This window comes from Myotis daubentonii, chromosome 3 (genome assembly GCF_963259705.1).
Source record: "Myotis daubentonii chromosome 3, mMyoDau2.1, whole genome shotgun sequence".
NCBI lineage: Eukaryota > Metazoa > Chordata > Mammalia > Chiroptera > Vespertilionidae > Myotis > Myotis daubentonii.
In genome coordinates, this window is record NC_081842.1 from 203,768,519 (window position 1) to 203,784,963 (window position 16,445).

The 16,445-nt window shown below is 46.1% G+C and overlaps 1 protein-coding gene across 7 annotated transcripts in view; it reads right to left on the minus strand.

Annotated features, from left to right (window-relative positions):
- Window positions 1-9,641, minus strand: part of CEP85 (centrosomal protein 85) — a 36,874-nt gene extending 27,233 nt beyond the window's left edge. For 4 of the 7 annotated variants that reach the window (XM_059690698.1, XM_059690705.1, XM_059690699.1 and 1 more), the window contains exon 1: window positions 9,498-9,641. The gene's annotated coding sequence lies outside the window, so the exon portion shown is untranslated. The remainder of the gene's footprint in view (window positions 1-9,497) is intronic. The other 3 variants (XM_059690704.1, XM_059690701.1, XM_059690700.1) reach the window with 2 other exon arrangements.
- Window positions 9,642-16,445: the final 6,804 nt, after the last annotated feature.

Here is a 16,445-nt window from a genome sequence, read left to right on the forward strand (position 1 = left end):
CCTGGGTGAGGGGCTGATGGCTGTTTGCAGGCTGGCCATAGCCCTTTTAGGGTGGGCATCCCCACTGGGGTGCCTGGCCAGTCTGGGTGAGGGGCTGAGGGCCGTTTTCAGGCTGGCGGGTGACTGAAGCTCCCAACCTCTCCTTTTTTTCTTTTTTTTTTTATTCTGGGATTTATTTACCTTCTATGGCTGTCACTGGAACTGAGAGCCGACTTTAGCTCTGAGGCTCAGCTCCAGCTCTGAGACCTCAGCTGCTGAAAGCAGGTATCTGGGTTTGTTTGGCTTCTATAATTGAAACACTGTTGCAGCTCCAGCTCCGAGGCCAGCTGGCTGAAAGCAGGTTTCTGGGGTATGCTTAGCTTCTACAATTGCAACATTGTTTCTTAGAGTACAGCTCAGAGGCCGGCAGTGGCAGGCGGGGAACCTTGGCTTCCTCCATCACTGGAGCAAGCAAGCCTCCTGTTCGCTTCAGCTGCCTGACTGCCGGCCGCCATCTTGGTTGGCAGTTAATTTGCATATTGCCCTGATTAGCCAATGGGAAGCGTGTCAGAGGTACGATTAATTACCATGTTTGTCTATTATTAGATAGGATATATAAAATAGAGAAATATGCTAATTAACCATGAGACCATAACGGGTCGACCAGACAGGAGCTTGCACGTGCAGTGTCAGGGGCGGGGTAGCAGGGGCCTCCGCACACCTGCACTGGGGGAGGGCCTGATCACAGCAGCTGCAGCTGCTTCAAGGGTTGGAGAGGGAGGCAGGGCCCAACCAGAGGGTGGGCAGCCGCGCGATTTCTAATCGTGTGCTGGGCTCCTAGTTATTTATAATAGCCAAAAAGTAGAAAGAATTCAAATGTCCATCAACTGATGAATGGATAAATAAATTCAGCAATAAAAAAGAATGAAGCAGAGAGAGATTAAAAATGGAGGCAGAATAGGAGGATGCTGCATGGACATGCTCCCAGGAACAAGCTGGAATTACAACTGAAATACGGAAAGGCTTCCTGAATAATCAATGGAAAACTCACAGGAGAGAACTCTGATACCCAAGGACCGAAGGTGGAGACCGCATAGAGACTGGTAAGAGGTGCGGAGGCACAAAAGGGCTAGCCAAGCACCCACAGACGGCAACTTAAGTCCTGGAGAGATATCTCAGCTGTGAAGGGGTGCCTGGGATCTAATCCCGAAGCTGGGCTCCCTGGCAGAGAGCACCAACTCCGAGAAAGGTACCCACATAACATCTAGCTGTGAAAAGCAGCAGGGGACATCTTTCCCACATAGACATCTGCCTTACCTAGGGGGAAGACAGTGACACACCCTATTGAAAAACATCTTGCCCTGAGGCCACTTAAGAGATTAAAAGTAACAACCTCCAGGCAGAAGCAACTGCCCCACCCTGTTGAAAAAACTCTCCTCATACCTGAGGATGATTGCCTGGGGGAAATTCAAGTCAGAATCCTATTAGTCTGTGGACAGAGGCGGTCTATGGAGGCTTTGACTCTTTGTCTGATATAATTAGTCAGAAATAGCCGTTAACACTGTCCTGCACTAGAGATTGAGATGTGTAGAAGATCTACCTAGTACACAGTCACAAACCCAGACAACCAAAATGAGGAAACGAACAACCCCCAAATGAAAGAACTAGGGAATTCTCCAGAAGAAGAGATAAATGAAGCAGAGATAAGAAATTTATCTGAAACAGAGTTCAGAGTAATGATGTTAAAAATGCTCAACAGTATATAAAAAAAGATATAGTAACTATGAAAAAAGAACAGTCTGAGATAAAGAGTGACATAACACAAATAAACAATACGTTGGAAGGAATACACAGCAGATTAGGGAAAGCTGAGAATCGAATCAGTGAATTAGAAGACAGAGTTGAAAATACCACTCAATTAGAGAACCAAAAAGAAAAAACAGGAGGACAGCTTAAGGGAGCTGTGGGACAAAGTGAAACATAACAATATTAGAATAGTAGGTGTGCCAGAAAAGGCAGAAAGGGAGAAAGGAATAGAGAAGGTATTTGAAGAAATAATGGTAGAAAACTTCCCTAACCTAGTAAAGGAAAAAATCACACGAGATCAGGAGGCACAGAGAACCCCAAACAAGAAGAACCCAAAGAGACTCACACCCAGACACATCATAATTAAAATGCCAAAAATTAAAGACAAAGAGAGAATCTTAAAGGCAGCAAGAGAAAAGAAAACTGTTACCTACAAAGGAGTTCCCATAAGGCTGACACCTGATTTCTCGTCAGAAACGCTACAGGCCAGAAGGGAATGGCATGAAGTACTCAAGGTAATGGAAAGCAAGGATCTCAGACCAAGATTACTATATCCAGCAAGGCTATCATTCAAAATAGATGGTCAAATAAAGAGCTTCCCAGAGAAAAAAAAGACTAAAGGAGGAGAAACCAAGATGGCGGGATAGGTTAACGCCGGAGATTGCTGCCTCGAACGACCACTTCAAAAAACAACTAAAAGACGAAATGGGCATCATCCAGAACCACAGGAAGGCTGGCTGAGGGGAAATTCTACAACTAGGAGGAAAGAGAATATCATACCCAGACTCAGAGGAGGCACAGTGCTGAAGTGAAGCACTCAGGTGTGGAGTGCGCGCGGAGCGGGCTGGAGGCGGAGGGCGCCGTTGTTGTTTTCAATCGGGAGGGAGTTTCAGACTCTGAGCTCCAGATCCGGGAGAGTCTCTAGGGACCCAGACTCAAATGGGAGAAGCGGGACTGTCTGGCTTCGGTCAGAACTCGAAGGCAGCTTTCTCTCCGAGGTTTGCAGCGGTTGCTGGGACTCTGTGAGGCAGAGTCCCTAGGGACAGAACTGAGAGCAGCCATAAGTGATCGCTCCGGCCCGCCCTGTAGATCCCCGGGGACCCACCCCGCCCAAGCCCTGCACAGAGCCATTTGCCGGATAGCCTCAGGCAAACACTAGATTAGCACCACCCTAGAGATCCAGCACAGAAGCTCTCCCACTGCAGACACAGCGGACTCTCATAGCCAGTTAGCCTGGAGGTCAAATCACCCCCGGTATTGCCGACAACAATCAAGGTTTAACTACAACAAGACTGCACACAAAGACCACTAGGGGGTGCACCAAGAAAGCATAAAAAATGCGGAGACAAAGAAACAGGACAAAACTGTCAATGGAGGATATTGAGTTCAGAACCACACTTTGAAGGTCTCTTAAGAACTGTCTAGAAGCCGCCGATAAATGTAGTGAGATCCTCAAGAAATCTAATGAGACCCTCGATGTTATGATAAAGAACCAACTAGAAATTAAGCATACACGGACTGAAATAACAAATACTATACTGACTCCCAACAGCAGACCAGAGGAGCGCAAGAATCAAGGCAAAGATTTGAAATGTGAAGAAGCAAAAAACACCCAACCAGAAAAGCAAAATGAAAAAAGAATCCAAAAATACGAAGATAGTGTAAGGAGCCTCTGGGACAGCTTCAAGCGTACCAACATCAGAATTATAGGGGTGCCAGAAGATGAGAGAGAGAGCAAGATATTGAAAACCTATTTGAAGAAATAATGACAGAAAACTTCCCCCACCTGGTGAAAGAAATAGACTTACAGGTCCAGGAAGCGCAGAGAACCCCAAACAAAAGGAATCCAAAGAGGACCACACCAAGATACATCATAATTACAATGCCAAGAGCAAAAGACAAAGAGAGAATCTTAAAAGCAGCAAGAGAAAGAAACTCAGTTACCTACAAGGGAATACCCATACGACTGTCAGCTGATTTCTCAACAGAAACTTTGCAGGCCAGAAGGGAATGGCAAGAAATATTCAAAGTGATGAATACCAAGAACCTACAACCAAGATTACTTTGGGTCAGATAAAGAGCTTCACAGATAAGGAAAAGCTAAAGGAGTTCATCACCACCAAACCAGTATTATATGAAATGCTGAAAGGTATCCTTTAAGAAGAGGAAGAAGAAGAAAAAGGTAAAGATACAAATTATGAACAACAAATATGCATCTATCAACAAGTGAATCTAAGAATCAAGTGATTAAATAATCTGGTGATCATAATAGAATCAGGGACATAGAAAGGGAATGGACTGACTATTCTTGGAGGGGAAAGGTGTGTGGGAGATGCGGGAAGAGACTGGACAAAAATCGTGCACCTATGGATGAGGACAGTGGGTGGGGAGTGAGGGCGGAGGGTGGGGCAGGAACTGGGAGGAGGGGAGTTATGGGGGAAAAAAAGAGGAACAAATGTAATAATCTGAACAATACATTTAATTAAAAAAAAAAAAAAAGACTAAAGGAGTTCATCACCACCAATCCAGCATTATAAGAAATGCTTAAGGGACTGCTGAGAAGAAATAGAGAGAAACCTAGCCATACAGAATTAAAATAGCTATAAATGAGGGGTATTAAAGTCCCCTACTATGACTATATTGTTGTCAATTTCTCTATTAAAGTCCTCTAGAAGTTTTTTTATATATATATTTAGGTGCACCTATATTTGGTGCATAAATGTTTACCAGGGTTATATCCTCTTGTTGGATCGATCCCGTTAGTATTATGTAGTGACCTTTGTTGTCTCTTGTGATGGCCTTTTCAATAATAACCCTAAATGCAAATGGATGAAATGCTCCAATCAAAAGGTGTAGGGTAGCTGAATGGATACAAAAACATGACCCAACTATATGCTTTCTACTAGAGACCCACCTCAAAAAGAAAGACACACATAGGATGAAAGTGAAGGGATGGAAAAATTTTTTTCCATGCAAATGGAAAAGGAAAAGAAAGCTAGAGTAGCAATACTCATATCTGACAAAATAGACTTTAAAATGAAGGCCATCACAAGAGACAACACAGGTCACTACATAATACTAAAGGGATCAATCCAACAAGAGGATATAATCCTGGTAAACATTTATGCACCCAATATAGATGCACTTAAATATATATATATAAAAAAACTTCTAGAGGACTTTAACAGCGAGATTGACAACAATATAGTCAGAGTAGGAGACTTTAACACCCCTTTGACTTCCTTGGATAGATCTTCCAGACAAAAAGTTAACAAGGAAACAGAGACTTTAAAGGACACACTGGATCAAATGGATTTAATAGACATTTATAGACCATTTCACCTCAACGCAGCAGAAAATACATTCTTCTCAAGAGCACATAGATCATTCACAAAAGTATGGAGTTTCCTCAAAAAATTAAAAATTAAAAATGGAACTTCCATTTGTTCCAATAATCCCACTTCTAGGAATATATCCCAAGAAATCAGAAACACCAATCAAAAAGCATATATGCACCCCTATCTTCATAGCAGCACAATTTACAACAGCTAAGATATGGAAACAGCCTAAGTGCCCATCAGCTGATGAGTGGATTAGAAAACTGTGGTGCATCTACACAGTGGAATACTACACTGCAGTAAAAAATAAGGAACTCTACCATTTGCAACAGCATGGATGGACCTGGAGAGCAACATGCTAAGCGAAATAAGCCAGTTGGAGAAAGATAAATATCATATAAACTCACTCATCTGTGGAATATGATGAACAGTATAAACTGATGAACAAAAACAGAGCCAGAGGGGAAAACAATACACTAGAATATAATAGAAGTAATCCTGTTATTTGCAGATTTTTAATATTTCCTACAACTTTTGTGATATCATACTATGTTAGTACAGTTTTGGTAACATTATTATACTTAAAACCCTTTTATTCTTGAAATATTAATGTTTATTGTATGTAATCCTATATAATAAAAGGCTAATATGCAAATTGACCAAACGGCAGAGCAACCGTCACTATGATGCACACTGACCACCAGGCACAGACGCTCAACACAGGAGCTGCCCCCTGGTGGTCAGTGCACTCCGACGGGGGTGTGCCACTCAGCCAGAAGCCCTGAGCTGGGCTGGAAAGTGCAGAACCTCTCCCACCGCTAAGGATGTCTGACTGCCGGCTTAGGCCCGCTCCCCGCCATCAGTCAGACATCCTCTGAGAGCTCCCGGACTGCGAAAGGGTGTAGGCCAGGCTGAGGGACTCCGCCTCCCTCGAGTGCACGATTTTTGTGCACCAGGCTACTAGTATTATTATATGTAGGATAATTTTTCTTGAATAATTGGTGTTTATTGCATGCAACATTATATTTAAAATCGTTTTTCTTGAGATATTAATGTTTATTGCATGTACCAATATTATATTTAAGATAATTTTTCTTGAAATATTAAGGTTTATTGCATGTAACATTTAAAATTGTTTTTTCTTGAAATAAAAAAAAACTGAAAAAAAGGAAAAATAAAATAAAATAAAATAAAAAGAAATAAACACTACTGTCACGACAAGTGAAGAAAGATTACACCATAAACCAGAGCAGAGAGCAAGGCCATGGGATGGGAAGGAAGTTTCCCAGAGAAAGCGATGACAGGGCCAAAATCTGTAGGTTAAGTCAAAGCAAAGAACTGGAAGACTTGAAACACAGCACCCTCACTCTCCAAACTTCTCATTTCTAAGCTTGATGGTTCCCAACCTGAATGTGGAACCCAGACATCGTCCTGGGCAGAGACTGTATCTACTCCTCCAGTTACCTGTTGCACCTGTTGCCCCCACCCCGCAATGCGCACCGTAATCAACCTCAACACATTTTGCTGAAAAGAACTGAAAGCAACCTTACAAGTCATGCAGATTGCCTGAAGTATTTTAAACATACAGTCCAGCCTGGCTGGTGTGGCTCAGTGGTTGAGCATCAACCTGTGAACCAGGAGGTCATGGTTCAACTCCAGGTCAGGGTACATGCCCGGGTTGCGGGCTCACTCCCCAATATGAGGTGTGCAGGAGGCAGCCGACCAATGATTCTCTCTCATCACTTACGTTTCTATCTCTCTCCACCTCTCCCTTCCTCTCTGAAATCAATGAAAATATATTAAAAAAATAAATACAGTCCACAGGCAAAAAAAAAAAAAAAAAAAAGAATAAAGCACTGATACATGCTACAAAATAGATGAACTTTGAAAACATTATACCAAATGAAAGAAGCCAAACACAAAAGGCCTCATATTGCATGATTCCACTTATATGCAATGTCCAGAATTGGTTGCCAGGGACCAAGAAGAGGGCCATGGGGGAACAGGGAGTGAATGCTAATGAATATGGGGTTTCTTTCCAAGGTGATCAAAATGTTCTTAGATTAGATAGTAGTAATAGCTGCAACAACCTTGTGAATATACTAAAACCACTAAACTATACACACATAAAATCAGATTTTATGATATGTGAATTACATCTCAAGTAAGAACTCCCACAAGGAGTAAACTAGTACATAATAAATAATTCTGACTTTTTCCCACTAACTTCATAAGTAGATGGGCTACTGGTGGAAATTTTTAGAACTACTGAAGAAGAGATTTCCTGAGATAAAATCAAGAGAAATAAAGGTATGAGAAGCAACACAAACAATTCATTATACAGCCAGGAAAAGTAGGAGTGAATGGAAACAGAAAAAAAGCACCCAATACTGATGGCTTCTATCTTCAAAGCCCTTTAAACTACAGAAATATTAATTTATTCAATAAATTTAACATGTGTTCAGTGCTTACTACCCATCAAGCACTGAGCTAAACACTCTGTAGGTATCATGTCTTATGTTTAATGCTCACATCAAACCTATGAGGTAGTTACCATTATTATGCTCATTTTCTGGATGAAGAAATAAAAATTTAGAGAGGTGAAGATCAGATGGCTAGGAAGAGGCTTCACAGCCAGGACTGTGCTCTAATGCTATAGGAGTCTAATCAGCATTCTCTCTGTGTACGACAAAGAGAAATAAAGGAAATTCTAAGGCACTACAAGTTGAAAGTTCTGCCTCAGATACAGCCAGATTTGCTAGCCCCAGAGCAGTAAGGAACGGAGATAGCTCATATAATTTCTTCACTTTGCCCCTGATAACCACCCAGGCTCAATTTCCCAAGCTGCTACCCAAAATTAAATTTTTACTGTTGTATTTCTCCCCTTGAGGAATTACCATCTTAGTGTGGGACGTCGCACTAGGCAGCTGTTGAGAGAACCACATCAAGAGAGAGGAGAGGATTTGAAGGGATACACAGACAGCTGACACGGACACATTAAGAATCTCACACCATCACACTGCTTTCATGGCCTTGATAGTTCATTAAATCAAGTTGGCTAAAGAGAAGCCAAACCATTGCCAAGAAGTGACCTCGACAAAGAACAGGTCCTGAAGCACACACAACAGCAGACCATTATGGAACAGACAAGGCCCAAGGGCAAGTAATGAGGCCTGGCTGTCTTCCTGAGCCTCGTACCACCACTCCTCCCTACCCAGCACACTAGTCAATTCATCAATCAAAACCCACCCAGTGCCTACTATGTGCCTACCTCTACACCACGTGGTGAAAATAAACTGGAGCAAAAGACAAACAGAGCCCGGCCGGCGGGGCTGTGGCTGTGGCTGAGCATCGATCTATGAAGCAGGAGGTCAACGTTCACCGGGCCAATTCCCGGTCAGGGCACATGCCTGGGTAGTGGGCTCCTTCCCCAGTGGGGGCGTGCAGGAGGCAGCCGATCAAGGATGCTCGCTCATCAATGATGTTTCTCTCTCTCCCTTTCCCTTCCTCTCTGAAATCAATAAAAAATATATTTTTTTAAAAAGACAAAGAGCTCTGATTCTCCCAGTTTATTGTGATGGAGCAAGTACTAAGTACCCTCTATTGAACAGGTAAGTTTTCACTCACTAAACGCCAACAGCGCCTCCGGGTCTAAAGCAGAAGCAGGGTTCCTCAACCTCAGTGCTAGTGACATTTTAGGTCGGAAAAGTCTTTGTTGGGGAAGGCTGTGCCGTCACGGTAGGATATTTCGCAGCACCCACCCTTGACTTCTAACCACTAGGTGCCAGGGGCAATCTCTGAGGTGAGATCATCAGAAAATCTCCGGACGGGGCCAAAGACCCCGTGGGGAGCAAAACGGCCCCGCTCGGAAACTCCAGCCGAGAGCCCTCACAGGCGCTCCCGGCCCCCCAAATCTATTCATTCTTCAACCCTCAGCTCAAACTTCAGCAGGAAAGGCTCCCTGCCCTTGCAGGCTACATCCGCAACTTGGATTCCGTCTACTTTCTCCCGGGACTGCGCGCCGCCTGAGGGCACGGACCCTGCTTCCCGCCGTCCAACTGGCCCGGGCCTGAGGCCCTTCACTCAGGCACAGCGACTGCTGTGGCGGGAATGACGACGGAGCAGAAAGCCAGGCGAGAAACTCCAAGGGGCGTGCGGGGGGGCATTATTTTAGGAAACCCAGCTAAGAGACCAAGGCGGACGGCGTCGGTGCTGTGCGCATGCGCTTTCGCTCAGCCGCGCCATCCCCGCCCCTCCCCGCCCCCCCTTCCGAGAGGCAGATAGGTCGTGCGTGTCTGAGGCTTCCCCAAGGCTCCCCAAGGTGGGGTAGGGATTGTCAACCCGACGGACGTCCCCGAGGGGAGGAGGACTTACGTGGGCCTGAAAGCGGGCGGCGAAATACCTCACTCAGGGACACCAACTGCAGCCACCACGTCTGCCACCGGCTCCGAATCCCTCCCTCGCTTCTCCTAACGGCCGTTGCACGCCCGCCTGGCCGCGCGCCTCAGAGCGCGCCTCCCCGGCCCCACCCCTTCTGCGTGCCTGTGGCCAATCAGGAGCCTGGCCGCGCCGGTGTCCCGCCCCTGCACGCTGCCCTGGGTTCCGAGAGCGGACGGGTCTTTCTGCGCATGACCCCGCCGCCCCAGCCAGCCCGCAGGTCTGCCCCTGGCGCGGGTCTCGCCTCTGGGCGGAGTCAGGCTCCCCCCGGCCTGGAGTAGCTTGCTGGGCATGGGGCAGATGGAGAAGCTGGCGGCCAGGACAAATCTTTCCGGAATCCCATTCAACCTGCCCTTCCCTCCTCCCGTTCCCCACTCCTGAATGGTACTCCCACCTGAAAATAGGGCGTGGGTCACTGCTCACACGTCAGGGTTAGGGCTGCTGCGCCTGGGGTCAGGGCTTGGGGTCAGTGGTCAGTTTGTGACCAGGACTCAGGTTGAAGGATCAAGCGTGCCTTCCTACCCAAATTCAGTCCCCAGGAAAAGGAACTAAGTTCCTTGCATTAATAGATATTTAAAAGTCATACTTGGAAATTGTTTAAAGAAGGAACAAAACCATCAGCCGAAGGATAGTGAAATCCCAGGGTGTCTGGAAACCTGACTTAGGAGGGAGAGACATTAAAAAGCTGTGTCATTTTTTTTTTTTTTTAACTTTGAAGAACCAGACTAAAGAACTTTAATTACTGGATCAAATTCACTCTAGAGAGTGGTTCTCAACCTTCCTAATGCCGCGACCCTTTAATACAGTTCCTCATGTTGTGGTGACCCCCAATTTCACTGTTACAAATTGAACATAATTAAAGCATAGTGATTAATCACAAAAACAATATGTCATTATATATGTGTTTTCCAATGGTCTTGGGCGACCCCTGTGAAAGGGTCGTTCGACCCCCAAAGGGGTCGCGACCCACAGGTTGAGAACCGCTGCTCTAGAGGAAGGAATCTGGGATGTGCTCCAGGGTTCTATCAGCGCCCTCATATTTTTAGAATATAGAAGGGCCCTGGCCGGTGTGGCTCAGTTGGTTGAGCATCCTCCCATGCACCCAAAGTCCCTGGTTTGATTCCTGGTCAGAACATATGTCCAGGGTTTGGGGCTCGATCCCACATTGGAGTGCGTGCTGGAGGCAGCTGATCATGTTTCTCACAGAGATGTCTCCCCCCCCCCCCTCCCGTCCCATCTCCCTCAATGGAAAAAAATATCCTTGGGTGAGGATTAATTAACTAATTAAATAAAATACGGGCAAGAGTTAATGCTTTTGCCAAAAGAGCTATTTAAAATCTACTCCAAACCTGTAAAGTTAATATGATTTCCCATGGCAGGATAGGCCAATACCCTGGACTGCCATCCTACCCTTCCCTCCCTAGTCCCACACTCAGGGTGACCGCTTAGCTGGGCGTCTGGCTCCCTGGGCAGGCAGTGGCCACAGAGCTGCAAGGTGGAGGCTGCAGCGATGGCCAGGAACCCTCCCTCCCCCAACCTGAGCTGTGTGTTCACTGGCTGGCCGGCCCGAGCATCCCGCTGCTAGTCACACAGGGTCACTCGGCTGTGCAGGCAGAGCCCATTGCTGTTGAAGGCCAGCATCACCTCCAGAGAAGCCTCTGTTGCCCTGCAGGCCCCAGAGCAGCCGGTTGCTGACTGGCCAGCTGTGGGGAGACGCAGCATCACCCATTGCTAGGAGCCTGGGCTTGGGGTCCTCAGTGTGGATGGACAAACATTGATTTCCCTTTATGTGCTTGTCCCTGTGTGATTGTAGATGCTGGGTCTCTTGCTGAGAACTTTGCATACATTATTTCGTATCAGTCCTAGAAGAAAGACAATACTTTTGCCCCCTTCCTTCTCTTTTTTAAAAATATATTTTTATTGATTTCAGAGAGAAGGGAGAGGGAGAGATTGAAACATCAATGATGAGAACCATTGATCGGCTGCCTCCTGTATGCCCCCTACTGGGGGTTGAGCCCGCTACTGGGCATGGGTCCTGATCAGGAATTGAACCTTGACCTCCTGGTTGATGAGTCGATGCTCAACCACCGAGCTACATTGACCGGACAACATTATTTAATTTTTACCTTGTCTGATTAAGGTGCTGCTCCAATGAGCATTGGTTCATTGAATCTTCACAACTAATCTGAGTAAAGACTATTATTTCTATTAAGCAAATGAAGAAACAAAGGTTTAGATAGGGGAAGACATCTATCTATTCAAGGTCACACAGCAGGAAGTGGTCCATCAGACCCCAGAGCCCAGTGTCTTCTCTACCATGCTGCACTATCTCACAAAAATACAGCTTCATTCTCATACCTGAGCCAGCCACTCTGGAGAGAGAGAGAGAAGGGCCCAGCTCAGCACAGAGCCTTCCTGTTTTCCCTGGGCAATGGGCAGAAATAGGTCCATCACCTGATACCCTTACATTGCACCCTTGACTGCTGTCAAAGGTCTAATTCAGTAAACTAGGGACCCAACCCAGGTGACAGGCTCTTCATTCCCACAACCTAGTTCTGAGGAGGCACTGACCCTTGTCCCCAACCCTGCCCCGGTCTTGCACCCACTCCTTCCGCACCCAACTTTCTTGAAGCTCTGTGCAGAGTTCAAGGGATTGCAATAGGGCAGAAGAGCTGGCTGGGATGCATGGAAAGAGTAAGGGGATCTAGGTTCTAGACCTGGGTCTATTACTGACTCACTGTGTGATTTTAAGGGAGATCCCACGCACCTCAGTGCCTCCATGTCCCCCTCAGCGCAGTGAAGGACTTGTGCTCCGCATTGGAAGAGCCCTCTATACTCTGTTGACCAATGGGTCTGTTTGCTACAAAAGTCCAGGCTGAAATAAACAGATGTTTGCTATAAGGGTTTCCATTTTTTATTTGCAAGGAGAGATGTTTCCATTGGATCTAATTTTGTTTTGTTTTTTTCTTCCGCGTGGTCAACCAGTTGTCTCTGCCTCCTTACAGAAAAGTCCATCTTTTCCCTACTGACTTGCCATGCTATCTGTCATTATGTATCCAGATGGATTTTCATTCCCTTTCTTTCATTCCACTGGTTCACTTGTCTATCCCTGCACTAACACCATGTTATGTTACTGTTACTTTAATGTAAATCTTAGACTCCCATCTTGTTCTTCAGAATTATCTTGGCCATGTGGGCCTTTTGATTTTCCTTATATATATTAGAATCTGCTTATCGAGTTGTGATTTTGATGGGAATTATGCCACAATTGTAGATTTGGGAGAATTGACATCTTTATGATACTGAGGTTTCCTGCCCACAGCAGCTCCTTTGAGAAGCCATGGAGTATGGCCTGGGCTCTGAAGTCAGACCTGTGATAGGATCCTAGCTCTGTGATGGGGACAAATCACTTCATGTTTCTTTTTTTTTTTATCCTTTCTTTTTTTATTTTTTATTAAATCTTTATTGTTCAGATTATTACATTTGTTCCTCTTTTTTCCCCCCCATAACTCCCCTCCTTCCAGTTCCCACCCCACCCTCCGCCCTCACTCCCCACCCACTGTCCTCATCCATAGGTGCACGATTTTTGTCCAGTCTCTTCCCGCATCTCTCACACCCCTTTCCCCCCCAAGAATAGTCAGTCCATTCCCTTTCTATGACCCTGATTCTATTATAATCACCAGATTATTTGTTCACTTGACTCTTAGATTCACTTGTTGATAGATGCATGTTTGTTGTTCATAATTTGTATCTTTACCTTTTTCTTTTTCTTCCTCTTCTTAAAGGATACCTTTCAGCATTTCATATAATACTGGTTTGGTGGTGATGAACTCCTTTAGCTTTTCCTTATCTGTGAAGCTCTTTATCTGACCTTCAGTTCTGAATGATAGCTTTGCTGGATAAAGTAATCTTGGTTGTAGGTTCTTGGTATTCATCACTTTGAATATTTCTTGCCATTCCCTTCTGGCCTGCAAAGTTTCTGTTGAGAAATCAGCTGACAGTCGTATGGGTATTCCCTTGTAGGTAACTGAGTTTCTTTCTCTTGCTGCTTTTAGGATTTTCTCTTTGTCTTTTGCTCTTGGCATTGTAATTATGATGTGTCTTGGTGTGGTCCTCTTTGGATTCCTTTTGTTTGGGGTTCTCTGCGCTTCCTGGAGTTGTAAGTCCAGGAAGGGGAAGTTTTCTGTCATTATTTCTTCAAATAGGTTTTCAATATCTTGCTCTCTCTCATCTTCTGGCACCCCTATAATTCTGATGTTGGTACGCTTGAAGCTGTCCCAGAGGCTCCTTACACTATCTTCGTATTTTTGGATTCTTTTTTCATTTTGCTTTTCCGGTTGGGTGTTTTTTGCTCCTTCGCATTTCAAATCTTTGACTTGATTCTTGCGCTCCTCTGGTGTGCTGTTGGGAGTCTGTATAATATTCTTTATTTCAGTCCGTGTATGCTTAATTTCTAGTTGGTTCTTTATCACAACATCGAGGGTCTCATTAGATTTCTTGTAGATCTCAATAAGTTTATCGGCGGCTTCTAGACAGTTCTTGAGAGACCTTCAAAGTGTGGTTCTGAACTCTATATCCTCCATTGACAATTTTGTCCTGTTTCTTTGTCTCCACATTTTTTATGCTTTCTTGGTGCACCCCCTAGTGGTCTTTGTGCGCAGTCTTGTTGTAGTTAAGCCTTGATTGTTGTAGTTAATACTGGGGGGATTTGACCTCCAGGCCAACTGGCTGTGAGAATCAGCTGTGTCTGCAGTGGGAAAACTTCTGTCCTCTGGGGAGGTGCTAATCTAGCCTTTGCCTGAGGCTATCTGGCAAATGGCTCTGTGCAGGGCTTGGGCGGGGCAGGGCGCCTGGGATCAACAGGGCGGGCAGGAGCGAGCAGTTATGGCTGCTCTCAGTTCCGTCCCCAGAGGCTCTGCCTCTCAGAGTCCCAGCAACCGCTGCAAACCTCGGAGAGAAAGCTGCCCTCGCGTTCCGACCGTTCCGACCGATGCCAGACAGTCCTGCTTCTCCTGTTTGAGTCTGGGTCCCTAGAGACTCGCTCAGAACTGGAGTTCAGGGCCTGAGCCTCCCTCCTGATTGAAAACAACAACCGCGCCCTCAGCCACCAGCCCGCTCCACGCGCGCACCTCCGCACCTTTGTATTTTCTGCACTGCGCCTCCTCTGAGTCTCAGTATGCTGTTCTCTTTCCTTCTAGTTGAAGAATTTCCCCTCAGCCAGCCTTCCTATGGTTCTGGGTGATGTCAGTTCCGTCTTTTAGTTGTATTTTTGAAGTGGTTGTTCGAGGCAGCAAACTCCGGTGTTTACCTATGCCGCCATCTTCCACTTCATGTTTCTGAGCCTCAGTTTCCTCAGCTGTAAAACAGGGATGATAATAGTACCCACCTCACTGATGGTCATAAGGATTAAATGAGATAATGCATGTGAAGAACCTAGCATAGTGCTTAGCATATACTTGGTGCTCAATAACTAGAACCTGCTAATAATTATTCCCTTCTGCTCCTCTTACCAAAATTGCTATCTGCTTCCTGGATACTCCTGTTCCTGGAAAATGTCATGGACTCATGGGAGTGATGAGACATGCAATTTGCTGCCACCCTCCAATATCTTCCCCCAAGAGAGGGCAGCAGGTGTCTGAGCTCCTTGGCCCTCAGTTCTAGGCCAGCTTGGGAGAAAACTAGCCTGCTGAAACCCCAAGCTATTGGTCCAGTCCAGATGGGAAGGACAGACAAAATGGGGGAGATAGCTGAGATGACAAATGGAGGAAGTAGATAGACAAAGCTAGCATCCTCAAAGAAGATGGATGAGCAAAGCCAGAAGCCCCTTGGAGGTCATCCCATCATGCTCCTGTGTCCAAACTCATTGGTGCCCAAGCCTTTTAGACAATTAAAGGGTGGGGTGGAGGATGGCTGCGCTCACATTATAGGATCTTCCAGAGGATGCTACCTGATCTTACCTGATCTTCCACCACCTTCTTCCCCTCTATGGCCAGCCAGACAAGGAGAAATGAGAGTCCCCAGAGAAGGATAGATGGAAAGGGTGAATGTGGATACTCACCAGGCAGATTGAGGGCTCGATCTCCAGTAAATAGCAGCAGCAGCAAAAGCCACTGGCTGCCCATAGCTCTGCTGGTTGATGATCCTGGAGGGCACTGGAAAGAGTCCTGGCCCAAACATCAGCTCCGAGATAGTGAGGCACTGCTGTCACTGGGGCCACCTCTCACCTGCCTGCTGAGTGTACCACCCTGTCCCAGGTGTCCAGACTTTTCCCCCCAGAAGATCCCAGAGGGCTTCTCTGTAGTGAAACCAATGCTGATGGGAGGGGTTTGGAGGGCTGCAATCATTGGGTCTTTGGGGATGCCCATTCAAGTTGATGAGTATCCCCAAGGTCCCTAGTTGTCAGTCTTTGCTAAATAGCTGGGCAGAACTCTGGGCCTTTCAGCCTTCCCCTCTACCCAACACGGAGGAACCTGAGTCTCAGTGATGTGACTGATTTCATTGGCCTCCCCACTCCTAGGCTTAGAGTGGGCCATTTGATGTTGGGGCTGGAAACCAATCTCATCCTCTCCCCATTGCACAGATGGGGAAAGCAGAAAACAAGGCCCAGTGACTTGCCTAAGGACCAGAATCCTGTCCTCCAACACATCTCTTCCTGTTGCCTGTGACAGCCACAGCTTTCTCAGACTCTCGGCATTGCCTAAGTCTGGAACCTGCTATGGCAGTAAATGGTGTCTGGTTTGTCATTCTCCGTTGCCCCAAGATGGAGCTTCCTGTACCTGCATGACTTGGTCAGTGGTGACCCCATTAGACTAGAATTCCCCAGAATGAGGACCAGTCTCTTCTGCCTTCAGACAGAGGGGTAGGACTGTCTCCTGCGTCAGGCAG